The 25,626-nt window shown below is 43.1% G+C and overlaps 1 protein-coding gene and 1 long non-coding RNA gene across 11 annotated transcripts in view; one reads left to right on the top strand and one right to left on the bottom strand.

The window, feature by feature from the left end:
* Positions 1-25,626, bottom strand: part of LOC128343611 (contactin-4) — a 920,791-nt gene that overhangs the window by 246,429 nt on the left and 648,736 nt on the right. The gene's annotated exons all lie outside the window — the stretch shown is intronic.
* On the top strand, positions 999-23,925 carry LOC128343614 (uncharacterized). Its single transcript, XR_008315611.1, has 3 exons — positions 999-1,072; positions 4,136-4,230; positions 23,832-23,925. It is a non-coding gene; the product is annotated as an uncharacterized LOC128343614 (long non-coding RNA).

The following is a 25,626-nucleotide window of genomic DNA, read 5'->3' as shown; positions in this document are numbered from 1 at the left end:
AAATGCGTGTCTCGAATATTATTGGATTAACATGAATTGGGGGTCAACCAGTAGAAAAACCATCCATTATTATTGGACAATTAGCCTCAATTATATATTTCCTTATTTTCCTGAGCCTAATACCAACCCTAGCAACATTAGAAAATCTCCTACTAAAACTCTAGCCACACCACCTTAATAGCTTAAACCCAAATAACCGATCTGGTAAGTTGGAGTTGTAGACTCACAAGACATCAAAAGGGAGACAATTAGCCTCATCATTAATCCCCCAAACTAGTATTTTTTAATAAACTACCTTCCCCCACCCCCGCAACTACCTAAATTTCTTGGCCAGTCCCCCTGGCTTTCCCTGGCTACCTAAATTTCTTGGCTGGTCAAACCCCCCCTCCCAGCCGCCGGCTTTTTTGCCCCCTCTACCTAAGTTCTTCAGTGCCTCGTCCCCATGTACATAGGTGTACAATACATGTATGTATAATTGTGCATAATACATGCTATGTATATCATGCATTCATTCGTCTTAAGCAAAGAACTTGTTAACTTTGTAAAATCTCAGATGTATGAGGAAACAAAATAAAACCATGGATCGAAAAGTAAGTTTTTAGAAAAACCTACTTGCCCTCTGTTTAATAATGCAAATAGATATTATTTAAACTGTTTTTATCCCATCTTTCAGCCTAAATATGAGCCCCTGGTGGCGCAGTGGTAAAACTGCCGCCCTGTAACCAGAAGGTTACAAGTTCGATCCTGACCAGGGGCTCAAGGTTGACTCAGCCTTCCATCCTTCCGAGGTCGGTAAAATGAGTACCCAGAATGTTGGGGGCAATATGCTAAAATCACTGTAAACCGTTTAGAGAGCTCCGGCTAAAGAGCGGTATATAAATGTAAGTGCTATTGCTATTGCTATTGCTAAGTGCTAAAAGGCTTGCAAGCCAGTTTATGTTATTATCTCCCATGTTTGTTGTGATGTACAGCATCTTTGCTAATCAGGACTATCTTTCAGTTTCAGCTCATGATCACAAAACATTCTGTTAAATTTGCCAAGGAAAGAAAGATCTTTGGAGCACTGAAACAGGTAAAAATTTCCCAGAACGATTGAAGATGGCCCAAACAGTCTTTACTGGTTTTTTCATCTTCCTACCCCTTTGACCTACTACTGTCATGGAAAACAAATATTACTTCTTCACAAGGAAGTGAAGAACTTAGCAGTATTCCTCGCAAGTAAATGGCTGCAGGGGGATCTCTCTCCATTGTTTCCTGTGTCAGGTGTCCCACAGTGGCTTGACACAACAGTCTAACAATGTCCTCTGTGGCAGAGCAAACTTTTGGGGGTATTTGCAGTCATGTGTGTGTGTGGGGGTGTGTGCCAGATTTACCTGCCACATGGCACACTGTCACAAACAGCAATTTGAAACCTCCATAGTTGCTTAGTCATGCCATCTAGAGTTCTTAAAAGCACAAAGGCAAAACACCATTTGCTTTAATCTACTTTTCCACATTGTGCAGTATTGCCTGATTGTCTTTGTAATTTGAATATTTAGTTTTGTCTAGATTATTTCTTTTCTTAAAGCTACTTTCATTTACCATCTATCACCAGAGGGTAAAATGGTTTTATCAGTCAAGGATTTTAATTTTTAAAGTCCATCTTGCATAGCAAAGCCGCTCCCTGCCCCTTTCGCTGTGTTAGCAGCGGTATGGGATAAGTGGGAGGCAGAGTTTTGGGCCTGGCCTGAGAGACGAGCATGATGGCTACCATCTTAGTCCCTGAGCACATAACACCAGCGGACCAATCATGTGCAAGGAGTGGCTGCATAAGCAGTCAGTTCCTTTGCTTTGTCTTCCAGTTGCTGTATGGCAGACATCCTCCTGCCCGTCCCTGGACTCAGTGAGGGATATTACAGTCGCCATTGGGGCCAAGTAGGAATTTTTTGGGTCTCAACTGATTGGCCAATTTTGGGGCCTTTTCCCCACCTACTTCTCACAGATTTCGTTAAGGCAGTCCCTGGGTTAATTTGGTCACTTTGCAGATTAGTGCGGGTCAGGGTAGGGTAATTTACATTGGTGTTGGGCTGGAGGACCATTATGGTGAGTTGGAACTAGGAGGAAGGCTTGGTGATTTTGCTACTCTCAGGCTTGGTCATTGGTCCCTCTATTTTCCCCCCCATCTCTGTGCAAAATGAGTCTTGTTCTGGGCAGCAGTATCAAGGCAGTGTGAGCGAACCTGCATTCAGAATGGGGCCTTCCTGATTCAACCTGATCAGGATCGAAAATGAACTGAGTGGACATCACTCAAACTTGTGAGCGTGTGCATGTGTGCATGCCTTAGAGGGAGCAGTGGGCTGGATCCACTCTCACTCGGATAGATGCCAGCAAACACCACTCAGTGCCCCACAACCTGGGTTGAGGTGGGCCGTCATGTTTCTCCTCAACGGTGGTAAGCTCATGGTCAAGAAGAGGTTCGGACTGGGGACCAAGCCAAATCACAGTCCAATCCTTCACCCTCCTGTGGACAGACCTCCTGTGAGACTGACTCAGGTAAGGGATATCCACACTTCAGTTAAGATTCCTTGTTGCAGGTTTTGTAAATATTCAATAAAGTGGCCCTAGTTTCTTCCAGCTATACGTGCCCTGTCATTATTTGGGCCTGGGTTTGCAAAAACATATTACATAACCACTTTAAAACTAGCATTGGTTGTAAGTGATAGGGAAGCCCATTACAGAACAGGCCAACTTTTGTTATTCAGCAACAGAGCATTCCATATCACTGGGCTGTAGTCAAGGTGCTCTCTCTTACTACCACTGCCAGCAGCTATTGAGCGCAAACCTCTCAAGTGCCTTTCATATTGACAGAAATACAAATTTGTAATTGAAAATTGTCACCCTTTCCTTCATTAGCTCTGTTAATAGTTTTGTTAGTTTTTGATGTGGGGTTTCAAATGATTTTAATTAATTTGTACTGTTTTTATTGTATACCACCCATAGACACAGGTTTTGGGTGGTATTTAAATATGTTAACTAACTAACTAAATATGTTAACTCATATATGCATAAATGCTTCTAAACCTTCTCAGCTTCACAATACAGAGAGAATGGATTTGTATGGAGTTCACATTGTAGAAGTTTCTTGAAAGACATGTTCCCCAGAATTCAGTACTAAGAAAAATTTATTCTTGATGTTGTCTGCAGCTACTTACAGACAACAAATTCCTGGCAGTAGCATCAGATGTGGATAGCCACTGCATTAGAATGTATGGGAGGAAAAACTAAAGTTGTAGCGTGTGAGTTTTCTTTTCACATCATCTCTAGTATTAAAGAATGGAAGAGGGTGTTGCTAATCTCTTTCTCTGTTAACTATATAACTATACACTGAAGATGAAGGAGCAGTACAGTTCCACAAGGCACAATGAAATTTCTGGAGATGCTGGCTACCTTTTAACTCCCAGTGATTTATCTGAAGAAGAAACTGTGCAGCTAAAACTTCAGTACTTACTTGGCACATTTCGCTGGGGTGTTCAGAAGCTCTATAATTGTCTTTTATAATATTAGACAATACAAAATTTGTCCCTCCAACTTCCCCAGCTCAACATTGTTGCACTGTCTCTTTCTTTTAAACATTTTATTTCAATTATAGTTGATAGATGAACGATAATTCTATGAATGTAAAGATATACACAGCACCATAGACCGAAGACATAACAGCATTTGCCTTGATTAAGTGATTATTTCAATGCTACAGAAAGCACATAAACATGCATTACTGCTACTCACATTACAAACCACATGGCAGGCTGTGAAATAGCAACATCCATTTGGCAGGAGGCTGTCATGGCAATGCCTCTAGGAGGCTGAACAGAACAGACTACATCAGATTTATCTTCAAATGTTCTAGCTATGGAGGGATGTTAGGCAATCTCTTAGCACTGTACTTAATGCATCTGCTTGTGAATTTCCATAGTAATTTCCACAGAGACTTACCTAACAAACTAAAAGAAGCAGGTGTTTTGCTGCATTCCCCAGCAGTAACAGGACACATCATATACATTCTAGATAGCTTCCATATCAGCTGCTTCCTCTTCCCTCTCTAAAGTGCTGCTATTCCTCACTTTTATTTCTTTACACCACAATACATTTTGTACAGGTATAAAAAGAAAAGGAAGGAGTGACAAGGGGCCCAAAGCACCATGAAATACCGATTTGTCAGGTTCCAGACATTGCTGAAACAAAAGGCTTCAGGTATGAAACTACTTCCCCAAGAGTATTTCCACTGAGCAGCTATACTGTATCAAGTTACATCACTATCAATATCACAGCCTACAAATTTATTTATTTACACAGACAGGTGTTATTGTCTGGTTTGTTTTATCCAGACATCGAGTCCTTCCCAAGGACCTAGGATGGCTCAATTTTATTATCACTGTTGTTGCTGTTATTATAGATATCGTCACAGAATATAGGCTGTTCCCAGTAAAGCTGCTTTTTGTAATTGGCTGGTGGTGATTTCTGTGGCCCCTATGGTGTTGAGGTGCTCTTCAAGGTATTTTGGAACTGCACCCAGGGCGCCAATTACCACTGGGATTATTTTGGTCTTTTTCTGCCACAGCCTTTCAATTTCAATCTGTAGATCTTTGTATTTGGTGATTTTTTTCTAGGGATGTGCACGGACCGGTTCGGAGGCCATTCTAAAGGCCTCCAGACCGGTCCGGACACGGGGTGGTTTTGGTTCGGGTGGGGGGTTCCAAAAGAGTATGGGGGGGGGCGTTACTCACCCCCTCAAGAATGGTGCCGTATTTCATTGAGTAAGCGGGCGGCATACCTCCCTGCCGCCCGCTTCATTCCCCCTCCTCTCAGCGCGGCTGCTTATCCTCCTCCTTTTGAATACTCAATCGGGCGGCAGGGTATCTCCCAGTCCCTGCCGCCCGGCTCTTCAATTCCCCCGGCTTGGCTGGCGGCCGCCCCCCGCAGCCCCAAGACCCCTGCCGCCCCTTCCCTTCCCATACTCAAGGGGTCGGCAGGAGAACTCCCCTGCCGACCCTGTCCCCTTCGCCGGCTGGGCTGCAAATGGCTTCTAGAAAGCCTTTTTCACACCTGTGCAAAAGGCTTCCTAGAAGCCATTTGCAGCCCAGCCGGCGAAGCGAGCGGACGGCAGGGAGTTCTCCCGCCGCCCGCTCTCTAAAGTTGAGAAAGGGGACAGGGTCAGCAGGGGAGTTCTCCTGCCGACCCCTTGAGTATGGGAAGGGAAGGGGCGGCAGGGGTCTTGGGGCTGCGGGGGGCGGCCGCCAGCCAAGCCGGGGGAATTGAAGAGCCGGGCGGCAGGGACTGGGAGATACCCTGCCACCTGACTGAGTATTCAAAAGGAGGAGGATTAGCAGCCGTGCCGAGAGGAGGGGGAATGAAGCGGGCGGCAGGGAGGTATGCTGCCCGCTTACTCAATGAAATACGGCGCCATTCTTGAGGGGGTGAGTAACGCCCCCCATTCCTTAATGGAACCCCCCACCCCAGTGCCGGACCGCAGCTCCGCGGTTCCGTGCACACCCCTAATTTTTTCCATTTCTTTTTCTTCTATTCTGCTATCCCCTGGTATTGCTATGTCGATTATTTTAACTTGTTTTCTTTCTTCTCGACTACAGTTATATCTGGTGTATTGTGTGGCAGATGATTGTTTGTAGTCGGAAGTCCCATAATATTTTTGCATCTCCATTTTCTACCACTTTTTCCATTTTATGGTCCCACCAATTCTTGGCTACAGGTAGCTTGTATTTTTTGCAGATGTTCCAGTGTATCATCCCTGCTACCTTGTCATGCCTTTTTTTGTAGTCAGTCTGTGCGATCTTTTTACAACAGCTGATTAGGTGGTCCACTGTTTCATCTGCTTCTTTACAAAGGCGGCACTTGCTATTTGTTGTTGATTTTTCCACTTTTGCTCTTATTGTATATTGTTCTTAGTGCTTGTTCTTGTGCAGCCAGTATTAAACCTTCTGTTTCTTTCTTCAAGTTGCCATTCTTAAGCCATTGCCAGGTCTTGGTGATGTCTGATTTTCCACTTATATTGTGCAAATATTGACCATGCAGAGAATTCTTTTTCCTTTTTTCTGCTCGGTTCCTGACTTTTTCTTTCTTGTAGGCCTGCTTTGTTTCATTGGTGTTGAATAGTTTCTCGTTATTGACCATTTGAAGTGCATCTTCTTCACTGTCCTTGATATATTCTTCAAGGTCTCTTTTCTCCTCCTCTGATGGACTTGCAGCATTCCTCTTCCACCTGAGCTGCAAGGGAGGTACAGCCTATCGACATCACTGCAGGGGTGCAGAGCATGATTGATGCTCATGATTTTCCTGGTCTTACGATCTAGCATCTCTAGCTCTGCCTGGGTCCAGTCTATTACTCCTGCAGTGTATCTGATAACAGGTATAGCCCAGGTGTTTATGGCTTGTATGGTGTTCCTGCCATTGAGTTTGGACTTGAGGATTTTTCTAACTCTCCTGATGTATTCACTTCCTATTTTTCTTTTAACTTCAGTGTGTGCGATGTTATCAGCCTGGAGAATGACCAAGTATTTGTAATGTTCTTTCTCTTCCAGGTTCTTGATCTTGCTTCCATTGGGCAGTTCTATTCCTTCTGTTTTTCTTATTTTTCCTCTGTTCATTATTAATGCAGCACACTTGTCTAGTCCAAACTCCATTGCTATATTGCTACTGAATATACGGACAGTGTTTAGCAGTGATTCGATTTCTGACTGGGACTTTCCATACAACTTCAGATCGTCCATGTACAGCAGATGGTTGATTTGACTTGATGTTTTAGATGTTTGGTATCCGAGGCCTGTTTTGTTTAGTATTTGTGAAAGTGGGGTCATGGCGATTACAAACAACAGAGGGGATAGTGAGTCCCCTTGGAAAATACCTCTTCTAATGCTAACCTGTCCAAGTCTCTCGCCATTGATTGTTAACTGTGTACACCACATGTTCATTGCTTTTTAAATAAATATCTGAATGTTTTTGCTGACACCAGTTGTTTCTAAACATTTTAGTATCCATGTGTGAGGCAATGAGTCAAAGGCTTTCTTGTAGTCAATCCATGCAACACTTAGATTTGTTTTTCTTCTCTTGCAATTTTCTAAAATCATTTTGTCAATCAGCAGCTGGTCTATTGTGCCTCTGGTGTTTGGGAAATTTCCTTTCTGTTCAACTGGAAGCTGTTTGTTAGTTATTAAGTGTTGCATCACTTCATCTGCTATTATTCTAGTTAATAATTTGAACATGGTTGGCAGGCAGGTTATCGGTCTATAATTACTTGGAACTGCACCTTATGTTGCGTCTTTCATGATGAGATGAGTTTTCCCAGTTGTTAGCCATTGTTCAATATCACCTCCTTGCAAAATGTGATCAAACTGTTTTGATAGTTGTTCATGAAGTCTTGTTAGGTGTTTAAGCCAAAAGCTATTCAGTTCATCGTCGCCTGGTGCAGTCCAATTTTTAATTTTCTTTGCTCTTTCACTTATTAATTCTGGTGTTCTTATTAGATCTTGCATTTGTTGGTGACATTTTTCGACCTCTTTCACCCAGCCTGCTTTTTTATTATAATAATCTACTACTACTACTACTACTACTTTAAACCTCTATTTATTTTAGACTCCATTAACATTTTTGTCCACAAGCAAGGCTAAACTGAAGCTGATGTTGAAGGACTGTGACTTGTAATTATGTGATTTCAATCCTATACTATCTTAAAGGCTTGGAACTGATTATACTAATTTAAAAGCAAGCAAATAAATTATACCATCAATGAAAAATTATGAATCCAATATGACACAAACAACATCCACTGAGGGAGGGCAGAATTCCACCTTGTTTGAAGGAGGCGGTAGTTAAACCCTTTCTTAAAAAGCCTACTCTGGATCCCTTGGTGATGGATAATTATGGGCCAGTCTCTAACCGCCAGTTGGGTAAGATGACTGAGAGGGTGGTGGCTGACCAGCTTCAAGTGGTCTTGGAGGAAATTGATCATCATTCTAGACCCATTTCAAACTGGCTTTAGGGTGGGCTATGGGGTTTATATGGCTTTGGTCGGCCTGATAGATGACTTAACCAGGGAATTTACAGACTCTGCTGGTTCCTTTGGATCTCTCAGTGGCTTTCGATACCATCGACCATGGTATCCTTCTGGATCGCCTGAGGGATCTGGAAATAGGAGGCTCTGTTTTACAGTGTTTCTGCTCCAATGTCTCAGGTAGATTTCAGATGGTGGTGCTTTTCTAAACGGGAGCTACTATATGTAGTTCCTCAGGGCCCCGTTCTGTCACCAAAGCTTTTAAACATCTTCATGATATCACTGGGTAAGGTCATCAGGGGATTTGGTGCTGGGTGTTATCAATATGCTGAAAGCCTACAGACAGGAGTTGAGGGCATGCCCTATCTTCTGCTGTTACTCCCCTGCAACTGGTATTCAGAGGCATCCTCAATGAGCCAACTTGCTGTATTTCTGTCAGTTAAGTTAAAGTACTAATGGTAAGGTTGTGCTGTTGACTCCTGGCGACCAGAGAGCCATGTGGTTTTCTTTAGTAGAATACAGGAGGGGTTTACCATTGCCTGCCTTTCAGCATCTTCCTATATTGCTGCTGCCTGATATATGAGTTCCCCATAGTCTGGGAAACATACCAGTGGGAATTCAAACCAGCAACCTCTTGCTCCCTAGGCAAGTTACTTCCCTGCTGCACCATTAGATGGTGCAGAGTACTACTTTGCACAATGAGTCACATGGAACTATGCATGAGCTAGGCAGCATAGGAGTACTGAACCAATTCAAATAAGCAGGGCAAGTCTCAACCATTGATACTGCAAGATCTTATGATGCATTTACATTTGGCAAATCAAACTGATTATGGACACGTTTGACAGCAGGTAGATTGCAAACATATCAGTGATGTCTAAGGATGAAGGCAAAGAGTCATTAAAAAGTGTGGTGGAAGTGGTTTGAACATACATAGGCTGCATTCAAAGACATTTGTTTTGAAATGCCTTAGAATCAGGAATGTATGTTCAAATACCTTCTACCACACTTAGAATGTATGCCTGTCAGGGGTAGAGACTGATGGGATTCAACAGGATATCCATCACCCAAAACAACTCCACTGAATGACACTTTATAGATGAGAGGCAGCAGAGAAGAAGGATTTCTTTGCCACTACTGCTGCCAGGGTATAATCTGTTAGAAATGTTCTATATAGTGACTGGTTGGCTTTAGGAGAAATGCCTCCATTAGGTTTATGCCCGATAAATTGAAGCATTTCAGTTGTGATCAATGAAGTCCAGAGAACAACTTTTCCTATTAATCTGTAGCCTTGATAGCTGCTTTTCAGCTGAGAGAAGTATTTCTCTAGACTCCTCAGTACCCCAGAGATTCCTCTTCATTTCTCCTGCGAATATTATTATGGGAGTGCATAAGAAGTTAAATTATTCATTATGTATATTTGCTGTGATCTTGCTTAGCTCATTCTTTCTTCACAAATCATGCAAGAGCTGGTCTCAGCTTCTAAAAACTTTTTTTTTAAAAAAATGCTCTTAAATATACAATAAATAATTTAGTAGAACAAACTGAATCTGCCAAACTACTTGCCTTGCACCTTTTTGCTCTTAAGACATGTGACATGGGACCCAAGAAGTCACAGAAAGTTGTTTTCTATCTTTCTTTCTTACAGAGGGCATGGAAAGTGAACTGCAAATAATCATCCTGAAAAATACATTCTCAGAAGAACAGATTCATGTGCTAAAAATACTGACATTTGCAGGAATATTTTGATATATAAGCTTCTGAATAGCTAGAAACAATGATTAATTAGGTGCACTTTAGACATTCTTCCAGCCAAGTGGGAGCCACTTATCCATGAGCATTTATTCTATAGCAAGGATAACATTTAATGAGCTAACCACATGAGTAGGGACCAGTTGCACTGATTTCCCCACACAGAAATATCACTGCTCCAGGAAAGCTGGGAGGGGAAGAGGGAGGTAAATAACAACTCCCATTCTCCATAATGGATGCAAATTCACTAATCACTTGCAGGAATATGTCCCTCAGGGCTGTGTGGCTTTCAGGGACATATTCCTACAAGTGAATAGTCCTTTAGGATGGAGGAGAGAGAGCGCAGCAAAAATCCACCCCCCGCCCATCTCAGCCAAGCTGCTACTGCAGAAGAAGGAAGAAGCACAGCTAGTGTCCAACCTCTTTGTGTCCCCACAGGGTTTCTTCCATTGTTGTAGCCCTGCAGGGGATGTAGCCGTGTGTGTACATTTATTATGAACAAGATTGTTCATACATTCAAGAAATGGTGCCTATAAGAATAAACTACTTAGCCATAGTATGAAAGAAAGCCCTTGTACACTGTCCTGAACTCCCTGGAAGATCAGTGTGTCTTATACAGGTCTAGAAATGATTATGTGTCTTGCTCACATAAACTGGGCTTTGTTTCCTTTCAGGAGAGTAGTGTTCTTCTACAATGGCCTTGTGGCCTCTGAACCTCTGTGGGGTTTGACTCCATGTAGAAAGCTCGCAGAGGAACCCACAAATGGAGATATTCCCATTCCCTTCTCCATCTGTGAATTCTATCAGACCTTCATGTATAAAGCCATACAGACACTATATGGCTTTATACGTGAAGGTCTGATAGAATTATGTGACAACAGTATCTCTAATAGTGTATTCTATTTTGCATATAAAGTACAATATGTTACAGGATTGGCCCAAAGATTATTTCCCCTTGCCCAATGATCTGTGTATCTGCATTCTATTGTGCATGCCATATGGTGCCTTATGCATGATGCATATATACCACTTACATGCAACCCCCCCCACCAAAATAAAAATGCTTGATACTTGTACTGTACCAAAACTAATAAACATTTCCATAGATTATGAAGGCTGTTACTGCTCATATTACCCAGTTCTGCACCAATGAGGCTAAAAGGAATGAACTCTTCTCAAATTAATTCTGTTTTAATGAAGGAACCATTACTATTTGGGCCATAGTGCCATGTGTATTGAAAACAGTCTTCCTCATTCCACCTCTGTGCCTTCTCTGACATTAAAACTGTTAAGATTTGACAGCTGTTCAATAATTGCCCCAGCTTATCTCCTACAAACAGGTTCCCTTCTCAGTCAATTGCCAGCTACCATAGTTGCTATAGCAACTGTAAACATTAATGATTACCCCAACATGCTATTGGGAATTTCAGCACATTCTTAACTTAAATTGCCTTGGGGGAGAAAAATCAGCAGCAGCTTCTATCTATGACAGAAGAGGAGATATGGCAAGACTGAAATTCCATTGTTTTTGGATTTACTGCATTTAAACCAAAACCTGTCTCAGAAATGTCTGACGGAAGTGGGCTAGGCAGATAAGTGAGGTTTGAAACATGTATGTATGAATGCATGCATGCTAGTTATGGAAAACAAATTATGATTAGCTGCCAGTAATTAAAAAAAAAAAAAAACCAGAGGGAAAAAGTAGGAACAGCAGGTTTAAAAGCTGGTGCAGTGTAGTGGCTAGGAAACAAAGTAAGAATTATGAAGTCCCTCAGACAAATCTCATCTCTGCCATAAACTAAGTCAGGGGTATTAATCTTCGGCTCTCCAGCTGTTATTGGCCTACAACTCCCATCATCGCTGGCTACTGGACTCGGTGACTGGGGATGATGGGTGCTGTATGCCAACAATAGGTGGGAGGGCCACAGTTTGAAACCCCTAAACTAAGGGGCCTTAAGTGGGGGAACTATTCATTTTCAGACACAGCAACTTAGGGATAATAATATTGACCTATCTTATAGATTTGTTGTAAGATCTACTACAAGATACTGGCTGACATCCCAACCAAGGAAGTGATGCCATATTGGGAGACCTTTGCTCTCATAGCCAGAGGTTTCCCCACTACTGCAGCCTCTGTGTGTGTGTGTGTGTGTGTGTGTGTGTGTGTGTAGCTCTCTGATTCTTGATGATGATCTTTGCATCCAGAAGTGCTCTGTGTCTTCCAAAAATATGTCCCTGAGGGTTGCACAGCCTATTTGCATAGGCATATTTTTGGAAGGCTCAAAGCACTTCTGGAAAGCACAGAAGATCAATGAAAATTGCTCCCCACCTGCCTGCATGCTGTGGAAGTGGAGAAACCTTTGGTTACATTAGAAGGAGCCTTCCACTGCAATGATGCAGCTCTCACTGTGTCCACACTTTGGTAATCCAGATGTCAGCCAAGTGCCTTGAATTCGTAAGTATTTTTATTAGGACTGCAACACTATTGATTAATTGACCTGATTAATCTCTGTTTAAGGAGACCATTGGTTGTCAGGTTGCTCACAATTAAGCAGCAGGGCTGCTAGTGTTAGGTGATATGATGTCCCACAATGAATAGTCCCTTTTCAACCCTTCATTTCAAATTTCCACAATGTTGGGGACAATGACCAAGAACAGATGGATCTCCAGACAGATGGCCTTGCTGAAATGACCCGTGTACTAGGAACCATGGATGAGGGAGAAGAGAGAGGGAGGGAGTTACATTTGAGTCCACACTGAATACATAGGCTGCAGTTAGATTTCTTCCTAATTATACCCCCACATGCCCCTGAGCAGTGTTCTATCTAATTTTTTTTTCATCTGTGTGCAGAATGAATTTTGTTCTAGGTGGCAGTATCAAGGCAGTGTGTGCACACATGCATTCAGACTGGGGCCTTCCTGATTCAACCTGAGCATGACCTAAAATGAACTGAGCGGACATAAAAAACTGTGTGAGCGTGTGCACACACATGCCTTAGAGCAGGGATCCTCAACATTGGGCCCCCAGATGTTCTTGGACTTCAACTCCCATAATCCCCAGGCCCAGTGGCGTTTGGCTGGGGATTATGGGAGTTGAAGTCCAAGAACATCTGGGGGCCCAACGTTGAGGATCCCTGCCTTAGAGGGAACATTGCCCTGAGTGGTGTGGCACTCATTTCTTCCAGGGTCAGTTCCAGGGTTGAGTGTGTTATCAGCAAGATGACCTGTGGTGGGCACCTGACCCTTACTGTGGTATCACTGCATGGGGTAATGGGTAGGCAGGCTTCAGTCACTGCCTAGAATACTGTTGTTGCTCCTGCTGGTAGCCCATCAAGAATAGAAGAAACTATCATCTCTTTACCCAGTAAGGAGAGGAGGATGGCTGTTAATTATGGCTAGGCTGTCCTCTTCAGTGGTCTAGAATAGGTGCCAGCAGTGAGGCCCGAGGACACTGCCCTTGGCAAAAGCCAAAAGTTTTTTTGTGCTAATGCCAGTCCTGATATTTTATTGACGTTCCCAAGCTGCATACCTGCTCATTCCAGGGGAGTGCAACCTCATCCAGTGCAGGAACATCTAACTCATCCCTCAAATTCTGAACCCCTACCATAAGCACCTCCATCTTGCTTGGATTCAGTTTCAATTTGTTATTCTTCATCCAGCCCATTACTGCCTGTAGGCAGGCATTTAGGGAATAAATGCCATTTCCTGATTATGAAGATGAAAAGGAGAAGAGATTTGGGTGCCATCAGCATACTGATAACACCCAGCACCAAATCTCCTGATGACCTCACCCAGCGGTTTCATGTAGATATTAAAAAGTGTTTGTGACACAATGGAGCCTTGAGGGACTCTATATAATAGCTCCCGTTTTGAGGAGCAACTGTCACCAAGCTCCACCATCTGGCCCACCAGAACCAGCAAGGCTGTCTCAAGCCAATAGGCAGCTCTAAAGCCAGTTTGAAATGGGTATAGATAATCAGTTTTCTCCAAAACTGCCTGGAGCTGGTTGGCCACCACCCTCTCAATCACCTTGCCCAACCAAGGGAGACTCGCGACTGGCCTATAACTATCCATCACTAAGGGGTCCAGGGAAGGTTTCTTAAGAAGCAGTCTAACCATTGCCTCCTTCAAACGAGGAGGCATCTACCCTCCCTCAGTGATGCATTTATAATATTAACCAGGCCACCTCCCCAAATCTCCCTGATACATAGAAGCAACCAAGTTGGGCAAGGATCCAGCGAACAAGTGGTAGGCTTCCACATCCTCAGGAGTCACTGACTGAAATTGATCCAATCTAATACTGCAAGAGGGATTGCTGGACACCTCCTTCATAGATCCTGGAAAAGTAGTAGAGTCCAAGTCGGCCCGAATACAATAGATTCCCCCCACAAAGAACCCATTTAAAGCATCACAGCAGAATGTTTCCGGGGACTGGTTTAAAGCAGAAGGAGCAGAAATCAAACACCTCACAACCCGGGATAGCTCTGCTGAATGCGAACCTGTGGATGCAATGCACGCAGACCAAAATCTTTTCCTTTTGCTGCACATATCGCTACCGCATAAGCCTTCAAATGGGTCCTATGCTGTGTCCTGTCTGATTTGAGCTGAGTTCTCCTCCATTTGTGTTCCAGTCACCTACCCAGCTGCTTCAGCCCTTGCAGCTCCTCTGTATACCAAGGGGCGATTTTTGAAGCAGGTTGTGGGGGATGCTTAGGAACAATCATATCTACTACCCTGATGAGTTCCCTATTCCCGGTTCCCACCAGGGCATTGACAGAATCAGTGGCCATACCAACTTTGAAACCTTCCAAGGCTTTTTGGAATCCTACTGGCTCCAGCAGCCTTGTTGGACGGACCATCCTAATAGGTCCACCACCCTTGCAGGGGTGGATCGTGGCTGTGAAACCAACCTTAACCAGGTAGTGGTCCATCCACAACAATGGGGAAACCACTGGATCCCCCACTACACCTGATCTGAACAAAAGACTAAATCGAGTGTATGGTCGGCAACATGAGTTGGTTCAGAAACTAATTGGGACAGGCCCATAGTTGTCATGGCTGCTATGAACTCCTGAGCCACACCAGACAAGCCAGCCCCAAAGTTGATAATAAAGTCTCCCAGCACCAAAAGTTTAGGAGACTCCAACACCAACTCCACGACCAGCTCCGTCAGCTCAGTTAGGGATTCAGTTGGGCAGCAGGCTGGACGGTACACCAACATAATCCCCAATCTATCCCTAGTACCAGCCTCAAAAATACACACAAAAATACACAGAATATGGCAAACAAGAATAATCAGAGGTGTAGAACACCTTCCTTACAAGGTTAAGTATACCCCATTTGGGGCTTTTAAGTTATAGAAAAAAGATGACTAAGGGGAGACATGAAAGGGGTGTCTAGAGAGAGGTTCTCCCTCTCTCAGAACGTTGGAACCAGGGGTCATCCCTTAAAACTGATTGGGTCATCCCTTGAAATTATTAATTAATAAATAATCAGTATAATTAATTAATTAATTAATTAATCTCATGAATTCTCGGCCATGGGAAGTGGTGATTGATAATGAAATGCTTGATCCAGGCCTACAAATAAGTGTATAAAAGTTTGGTTCAGGCTTCTAAATAGAATGTAAGGCCAGTAGGCCTGAACAAGATTGTTTAAGAATGTGAGGCCCCTCGGCCAAGAGGTAGCAAATACCAGAGCCTGACAAGAGAAACTGCCAAGGTCCTGAGACAAATTACCCACTCAGCGGAAAAAGAAACATAGCTGGCACCAGAAGGAGTAGGGAGGGCGGATAGGCCAAACAGTAGCTCATGTCCAAGCCTAATTGGCACCACATGGAAACATCTGTTTAATTACAAAGACATGTATTTTAGGATTTACTGATTTGCTGGTTTTTAAAAATCTATATAAACAAGCAACTGCGTAGCTTCAGGGCGCAGTGCTTGTCAGACTATTTTTGACTTGTAATCTGCCTTCATGATCATGAATAAAAAGCTTGTTTGAGCACAAACCCCTCGTTGAATTTGACTCAATTCTGTCAGGCAACGAGTTCTATTCCGGGAACCATGTCAATTCCTCTTTAGTTCAGTAAGACGCCCCATTCTCTATCAAATCTGATGGAAGGATGAAAGCAAGGGACAGAATTAAGCAGGAAGACAAGGTTCCAGAGGATTTTCCCCACAACAGTGATGGCCACTAGTTTGAATGGCTTTAAGCGGGGCTTACTCAAATTCATGGAGGACAAATCTATCAACGGCTACAGGCTACTTTCAGGTTCAGAGGCAGATGCCTCTGAATACCAGTTGCAGCTAAGTGAATAGCAATAGCAATAGCAATAACACTTACATTTATATACCGCTTTATAGCCGGAGCTCTCTAAGCAGTTTACAATGATGTAGCATATTGCCCCCAACATTCTGGGTACTCATTTTACCGACCTCGGAAGGATGGAAGGCTGAGTCAACCTTGAGCCCCTGGTCAGGATCGAACTTGTAACCTTCTGGTTACAGGGCGGCAGTTTTACCACTGCGCCACCAGGGGCTCATCGTGAAGCATGAGAGAGGGCATTTCCCACACTGTTTCCCAGTGTGGGAAACAGGCTGCTGGACTAGATAGGCCTTGGGTCTGATCCAGCAGGGGATTTCTTATGTTATGTGAGTGAAGGGTATGCCGGGACCTAGGATAACTGCTTAGTTCCCAAAGGCCCAGGGCACTCAGAGGGCCTAACTGTTGATCCCTGAGACCAGCTCTGTGCCTAAAGCATCATGTGGTGGTGGAGCAATTATCTTGGAGCCCAACATGGGTGTTCCATGCTTGGCAGTTTGCTGAAGGCCTCATGAAACCTGGATCTAGCACTGATTATGGTTGATCTGAAGGCTGAAAACTGTACATACTACTTCCAAGAATGGGTGGGCACAGAATCAGAATAAATTCCAGTTTGTTACAACCAGGACAGAATACCTCGCAACATTTAACATACTGAAAACTAGCATAAACAAAGCAGAAAATTGAAACTTTGAAACGGAGGTTATACCTAACTTTTAAAATTTGACTTCAAAATGAGATCAATTTCAGTCAGTGATCTCCCTTTCAAATCTGGCACATTTACTAACATTTCCATTAACATAAACCATTGACTCAGCTACATGCAGTAAACTTTATTCCTTTGTTTAGATAGAAAAGACTTGCCACTTCACCTAGTATTTTATACAAAACTTTCACTAAGAACTCAAAGTATATTATGCCATCAATTTGCAGGTCATCCATCACTACTAACTTCAGTGGAAAAGGCTTCTTTAAAACAAAAATACTATAGATTGACACTATCCACGCAGCAGCATTGACAGGTTTAGAAAACTACTCCGCTCAAACTGCAAAACTGAGATAAGGTGCCTCAGTAGCAGATCTTGTCAGCCGAAAATAAAAAGAAGATGTGACAGAGAAAAGACAGCATAGAATAAAATATTATTTTGTCCAGACAGTGCTACTAATTACTCTGTCCATCTCCAGATAGTTAAGTATACGATCCAGAAATTTATTTTCTCTTTCAAAACATCTGCTATATATGACTTAATGGCTATTTGCAATACTAACATTTTAATGCACATTACTAAAGATATATATGTCATTTTAAAGAATGAGGGCAAAGATTTAATCTAGTGCTAGTTTTCTGTTTAAAAGTCAAGGCAATCTAGTCTAAAAGCCTCCCTTTATGTTTGCTTCAGCAAAGCTAAAGGACCCTTTGCTCGTTTGGAAACATATTTCAATGTGACCCAGCTAATCCTTTAATACCATGCTTTTACTAGCTTTGATCAGGCGTTTACTATACCTAAAAGAGATTAGATCAATCTTTTTGAAGAAAAAAATAATGTTTGTGAACTTCCCTTCTGAAGTGCATTAAGATTATAGTCAGCTCTAAGGACGGAATGTCATCGAAGACAATATGTCCCTTTGAGGCATAATGAATATATATTTAGTGTTGCTGTGTGTAACCATGTCATTACTATTACACTCCAATAGCCCCTGCAACTGAATACTGTTGCTAACAGAATAGAAAAGTGAGAAATCAGTTAAGTAATTTTCATAAATCAACAAGGTTTAGAATCAAGTATGAGGTGTATTCGGGTCTTGATATAAGATATTAAATTGAAAGGAATAATTAAATATAATCAGATAGTGGATAAGAACCAGAAACATGTTGGGTTTCAAGTATTTTGGCCATAGGTAACAATGGGGAACTTGAAATACCCATGGTTCCCCATGGGTAGCTCCTAGCGACACCAAGGTGGATTGGGTGGTGGGGCATGGTGGATGCTACTTATCACCCAACGCACAAAAGAAATGGGGAAGTGGAAGATTTTTATGTTTAACTCTCCCCCCAAACACCATAGGATCCTAAGGGGAAAGGTTAAATATGTGTTTAAAATAGCCCACTTGCCTGTTTCCTTTGCGGGTTGGGTGGTAGGTAGCACCCATCATGACCTACCACACATCCCACTTTGGTGTTTCTAGGAGATACCCATGGGGGGAACAATGGGGTGTTTTGAGTTCCCCATTGTTCCCTATCGCCAGAACAAGCAGAGTGCACAATTTTGCAACCCCGCCTTGGGGAAAACCAAACCAAAACAAAACTGCAGAAGCATACAGGAAAAGGGAATCAGTCCCTCCTGACACAGAACACACATTTCAAACAATGACCAAAAATGGCCAAGAAAAGAATCACTGACCCAGAATCTATTGCCATTCACAGTGAATGCACTGCAGCAACATCACTGGCACAAGTTGCTCACAATTATGACTCCTTACTTCAGCATTGCAACAGCTGTCACAGCATAGCAGCATCCTTAGCAGCAGCAAGCACAGCCATAAGCTCAAATACAGCAACAACTTCAAACGCATTTTTACTGAGTACATCTTGCAATGCAGATTGCAGAGCAGACCAGAGCAGTGAGTGAAGCACAAGTTAGTTTCAAAGTCAGACATGGAGATCATCTCACAGCAATCACCTAGAAAATAGCACACACACACACAGAGCTGAGCTGTCACTGTCCATTTCTTGCCAGAACACTATCTCACAAACAAAACAAACCACAACTCAGGCAGGCACCAAAGTTCTGCCTTTTTCAATCTCAGATCCAGCATAACCAGATAGTTATAGCAGCAATAGAACAGCAAGCATATTATACTTACTAGGTGCTGAGAAAACTAAAAAATCAAAACTACCTTCCTTCCATCCTGCCTGCGATAGAGAAATGGGAGGACAGAGCAGTCATGGCCTGATGGACCAATTATCTGACAAGAAACAAAGCTTCTATACTCTTACCATGAGAATGATTCTTTCTTCTCTACTTCTCCAGCATACATCCCTTCATGCCTGCCTGTGTCTGGATAACATCATGGCCTCAGACTGGTGCTGGGCTCCGGCTGATAGCCTGACACATGGGCAAGGGCACCAGTCCATCATTTCATCATTAGTTATGGTGGTGGCATGTGTGCATGTCTGTGTGTGTGAGCAGGCTTTTGGGGATGGCCAGGGTGGGGTGAACACACCCTCTATGGTCAACTCTGGATAGCCCAGTAGCGGGAGGTTGGTCTTCAGGAAGACCAGCTGCTCCACCAAGTCAGCATCCAAGTGTGAGCGACTGGGTGTCACTACGTCCCTGGCCATGAAGAACATTTACCCGTTGCAGGGGAGTAACAGCAGGATAGAGGGCATGCCCTCAACTCCTGCCTGTGGCTTCCAGCAGGATCTGGTGGGCCACTGTGCAAAACAGGATGCTGGACTAGCTGGGCCTTGGGCATGATCCAGCAGGGGTATTCTTATGTTCTTAACATGCTCTTGCTCTGGATGCTGGTTGGCGGGCATGAGAGGAACAGTCTGGCAACCATCACCAAGTCCAGCCAGATTTGGTAATGCGTTGCCCCAAACTGGATCAGCTCCATCTTCTGGCCTGCCCCCAGCAACCAATGGTACTGCAGAACAGGTGGACTCCTCTTGTACCCCTGGCAAGATGCCAAGGAAGCCCTCTGTGAACCACCAGGTAGAATGCTGAGGTTGAACTACTAGCTCACTTGGCCCTGCCAAGGATGCCATGCTGCTAGATCAGGAAGCGGTGGTGATGCTGCTGCTAGGGGTGGACTGAGCACTAGCAGTAGGTACTCTAGCACCCTGCTCCTGGTCGCTCCCCAGCCTCCTCTCCTCTACGCACCGAGCCTCTTCAACCAGGAGGTCCCTCCACCTGGACAGCTCGTCAGTGTTGACTGCTTTGCCCTTCATCCTTGGATCACATAGACAGGACAAAACATGAGCTAATTATGCACTCAAGGTTGTCCTGAGCAGATCTACCACTCCAGTCCTCAGCTGATTTACCAAGGCTATTGCTTCCTCAGTGTGGACTGGTGCTCACTCATTACCCATTCTGTCTCACACTGAAGGAACTGCCTGTTTAAAGATAGCTCAGTGGGAAAGTGCATGTTTTGCAATGCATAAACTATGAGGCACAGTCTCTAATATCTACTGCTGCTACTACTATTTCAACAGAAGTTCTCAGAGTGGTTTACATTGCATCATATTTATTTATTATTTATAGGATTGTTCCCTGTCTCACAAGGGCTCACCATCTAAAAAGAAACAAAATAAATGCTGCACTGCTGTTGGATAGGGGAAATTGCTTTCCCTTTGCTAAATATAACAAAATCACCACTTTCAAAAGTGTCTCTGCTCTGTTAGCATGGTTAACTGAACAAAGATCTCTAGTTAAAAGATCTCAGAGTACAGGGCTCGGAAAGAACTCTGCCCAAGACCTTGCCCATGCTACTGCATGTCAGAGCAGACAGTATTGAGATAGATGGAGCAATGATGTGACTCCAATTATTCTACTGATTTGCTTTATATCCTGCTCTACCCATGGACTCCGAACAGCTCACAATATGTTTGTGTGTTTCATGTTATTAGGCCTATCCCCAAGAGGTCACAATCTTTTTAAAAAGATGGCTTAGGGGAACATAAAATATGATAAATGAAATCAAAATTACATTGAGCTAGTTCAGAGGATAATCTGACCAGACTGTCATAATTAGAGGAAGGAGGAATGTGGGTATGAACATCTCCTCCCTGCCCTCTGGTGTGCTATCCCACTGCTGCCTCATCACACTGGTTGTCTGAACAGCCCTTTGATGTGTTGATGAAATATTATTTTAAAGTAGTAAATAACCCACATGTTGATGGCCCCTCCTCACTGCAATTAGGCAGTGGGGAGACATGTCAGCATATGCTTCTCTGTGTGATTAGGAGGAGCTGGCAGACATATCAGTCAGAGTGACCAATTGTAAATGTAAAAACCTTTTTTAAAGGGAAAAGAAAGAACTGAGGCTCAATGTAGTGGTGATGGTGTCTCTATACATGATCCCCACCGCACGTTACATGATCCCCAACGCACGTTAAGGTCATCTGAGGAGGTCCGTCTCCCGTTGCCACCAGTTTGTCTGGTGGCGACGCAGAGGCGGGCCTTCTCTGTAGCTGCTCCTGGGCTATGGAATGCACTCCCGGCAGAAATTCATAATCTGAGATCATTGCTGTCCTTCAAGAGAGCCCTTAAAATGTACTTATTTGGCCTGGCCTTCCAGAGTTTTTAAATGATTAATTGTTTTAAACTGTTTTAAATTGTTGCCCTGATTTCCAGGGCTTTTAGCTGTTTTATTGGTTTTATTGTGTTTTAATAGTTTGATTTTAACTGTTAATTTGTTTTTAATTGTTTTTATCATGTTGTGAACCGCCCTGAGCCGTATTGGAAGGGCGGTATATAAATCAAATCAATCAATCAATCAATCACTGAGAGACTTCCATATTGGGGGGGGGGCGCATTCCAGAGACACGGCACCACACCGAAAAGGTCCTGTCTCTAATCACTGCAAACCATACCTGAAAAAGTGTGGTAAGCTAGAGAATACGGCCTGCAAATCAGATCACAAAATCAGAACCTGGTTAGGTTTAGGCTGTCCCAGGGGCATACCAAGGTTGGAGTGGGCCCAGAGTTGATATTTTAAAATGGGCCCCTCGCTGCCTTCCTCTCCTTCTCCTGTCCCATGTCCCCCATGTCTTTGCTGCAGAAGAACATTAAGGACCTGTGTAACATAGCAGATTAACAGAGGATCGGAGACTACAGTTACAAGGCGTAAGCAACAGCAGAACCAAATAATACAACAGTATCAGTTTTGTGAAATACAAGAGGGCAATTCATGCTTGCTACCAGAAGACCGGTTCTCCTCCAAGCTGTGGGTTCCAAAGGAAGCTTCTGTTCCAAGCTTAACAATTTTTGTCAGCATGGCAGGATTTTTATTACAAAAATATTTTTCATTTGGAAAAGGCAGGTGAAGGGATATCCAGGCAAACCAGTTTAAAATTAGCAAACAATCAGGAAGGATGCTAGGCTAGCCATGGCACCATCAGGGAACTAATCAATAAACCCCCTGCCACCACCCCCTCTTACCTTTCCATAGAAAGGAAAATGACTCATTGCAAGTTGGAAGAAGATCACTTCACATGGGTACTCAGGTCTTAGAGGGAAGAATCCAATCATTTAAAATCATTTTTTAAAAGTTAGAAATAGCTCAGGCATAATCTCAATTACACACACACACACACACACACACACACTCCAAAAATGTGGGAAGCAGGGGGAAAATAAACAAATCACACAAACACACACACACTCAAAAACAGATAAGAGATGTTTGACTTTCCTTTCTACTTGAACAGCTTGCTAGCATCCAGTCCCAGCTCTGACTTAACTGCACTCAGTGGCCAAGCGGGAGAGGAGCTCAAGAAGACCCTCTGCTGCTGCTGCAGCCGCTGCCGCTCTCCTCTACTCCAACTGACAAAAGGGAAATTGGGAGTCACAGAGAAGCTGCTTGAGGGGACTGCAGCTCACACTCCTGGCTATGAGACTGGAGAGAGGGAAAGGACTGGCCTTGGGGCCCCCTCAGGGGCTGTGGGCCAGGAGATATTTGTCTCCCTTTGCCTTATTAACTGTACGCCCACCAGCTGTCCTCAATGTCTGTTTGTGTGTGTGTGTGCTTTCTGCTCTAGGTGTGCATCCAGGCCCAATTCAAAGTCTGGTTTTAAAACCAGTACTTTGAATTTGAGTTGGATCCACACTGGATGCACATATTGCCTAACACTCATAAGCAGCAGCATTCTGCACCAACTGAAACTTCTAGATAATTTTCAAGGCAACCCTCACATACAGTGCAGTGATCCAAACGGGATGTGACCAAACCACTAATGACCGAGATCTGGTCTACTACTTTCTCCAAATGTGATGTAACTGGTTTATTGGCTAAAGCTGGTAAAAGGCACTCTTCACTTCTGACAGCACCTGAGCATCCAGGGATGGTGCCAGGTCCAGGAGAACCCATAAGCTATCAACCTTCAGGGTTAGAGCAATTGCATCTAGAATAGGTAGTCACTAACTGGACCAGCACCTCTCTTAACATCCTTACAATTAAAGTTTCTTGTTATCATATGAACATAAAATTGGCCTTGCTGGATCATACTTATGTCAATTTTGATGAGCATTTTGTTTCTTGGGCTTGATGTTCTGAAAGCTCACAGCAGGACTTGTTCTTAAGGCTGTCCCTACAGCATCTAGGAAAATCAGGGGTATAATGAGGTTTGATTAGCCATCATAGCAACTACCATTATAGAGCTATCCAACATGGCACCTTCTCTCCCTGTGCAGTGTGAATTCAGTTATTATGCAGATGATGTAAGTATTCTCTTCAGTATTGTCAGGATTTACAGCATGGGGATCTAGTGTGTTGCAGAGCTCTCAATTTAGCATCAGTTTACTGAAATATCATCTTTGTAGGTGCTTAATGTGTGCATTACTACTACTACTACTAAAAATAATACTACTACACAGAAGCATAGATTCCACAAGCTGCTTAAGTGTATACCTAATTTAACATTTCATTTGCATATTAGAAACTGCCCATCAAGAAATCAATAAAATAAATGACATATTCTATATCCTTTCAGTATCCCAATGGACTCTGTCGAGTGAAGATACTATTAAAATTCTGTTTCCATGAATGCAGCTTGAGTTAGAAATGCCAGATGTCTTCTGCCTGGCTGTCTATCATGTGGCAGCCCAACTGGCATCTAAAGGTAAAATAGTAGGGTTTGCTAGGAAACTTACAGTTTTCAAAGATTTAGTCAGCTATTAATGGGGAAAGTCTCTGGATAGTTAATGCACACGTGTCAAAGTTTCAAATTTTGTGCAAATCCCTAGGGAAAGCCACAGTGACAGATGTGTTCAAGACAGAATTGCAAGTGGGCTAAGCAGTCATATGGAGATCATTAGTCCTTGTGACGAGTCACAGTTCTGCATGATTAAGAGGTAAGAGTAGACAAGAATCATACATAAATTATATCTGGTAAGGACAGCATATTTCCCCCCTCCCTCTGAAAGCCAGAAAGACAAACACATAACCTTCTCTTTAAGATTATATTTAGTAATCCAAAGCTCTTCAGTTTAAGAAGAGAGTGGAGATGCTTTCAATTTTCACGTGTCCTAAAAAGAAATTGCAAGTTAAGGTGCTCATCTTAACCTCTATGCCACATACACTGTAAAGACATTGTACTACCTTAGGAATGAGGCTGCATGCACAAACACCTTTACACATGAACAGAGCTCACACTTGCATCCTTGCTTGTGAATAGACTTTGCATTATCAATAGATTATCAATCTATTGATATTACTCATGAGAAGATAATGCTGTCTTATTTGATTACTTAATTTGCAACATTACTAATAGGTAATGTTAAGGGTCTACTCCTGCATAGGACTGCACCCATACTCACCAGTAAACTGCCAACCTTCACTCACATCTAGACCAACAACCTTACTCATAAGTAAACGTGTACACTTACTAAAAACAAACCTACTCATGAGTAAGTTTGGCTTCTATTCACAAGCATGGTTTACACACAAGCGGGGTGGGTGGGTGAGGACTACTCATGAGCAAGGATGCAAGATTTTCTCAGTAAGGTTGCAGGTCTATTTGCAAGTAAGGGTTGAGGTCTACTCATGAATAAAGATTCCAAGCCCTGCAATAGTACATAGCATTTGGGAAAGAACTCTGCCTTGAGAGATGCAGCAGAAAGAAAACCACCAGGTGTATCTGTAGGAAACTATTGTGGCTGAACTGAGAACGTCTAGAATGTCTGGCAGGACATTTAATATACAAATGGCATTTGATGAAGACTGTGCTTTGTAGAGCTGCATGAAGGGGGAAAACTTAATCAGGGGCATCTTTAACAAGTGTTTGGGGAAGCTGCACCTTTTAAATGTGCTCCTGGATGCATCCCTCACCAGCCCAAAGTCCAGCTGAAAGCCAAAGACAAGTGTGGGTGCATGGAACCTAATTTCTTAAGCAGCGTAATTTATGGGACTGAACCAAATCTTTATCAACCACCTTAAGTGGTGCAGTGGTGAAATGCTTGACTAACAAGCATAAGGTTGCCAGTTTGAATCCCCGCTGCTACCATATCGGGCAGCAGCAATATAGGAAGATGCTGAAAGGCATCACCTCGTACTGCATGGGAGGAGGCAATGGTAAACCCTTCCTGTATTCTACCAAAGAAAACCCCAGGGCTCTGTGGGTGCCAGGAGTCTAAATCGACTTGACAACTCACTTTACTTTACCAAGTCTTTACAATTTATATGTCATGGAAGTAAAGATGAGCACCTTAACTTCCTATTTCCAACCTTTTTAGAGCATGAGTGGAAGTTGAAAACATCTTAACTCTCATCTTAAATTGATCATTTGT

This window comes from Hemicordylus capensis, chromosome 2 (genome assembly GCF_027244095.1).
Source record: "Hemicordylus capensis ecotype Gifberg chromosome 2, rHemCap1.1.pri, whole genome shotgun sequence".
In the NCBI taxonomy this organism is placed as follows: domain Eukaryota; kingdom Metazoa; phylum Chordata; class Lepidosauria; order Squamata; family Cordylidae; genus Hemicordylus; species Hemicordylus capensis.
Note: the sequence above shows the minus strand (reverse complement) of the source record. Positions and strands in the feature narration are given on the sequence as shown.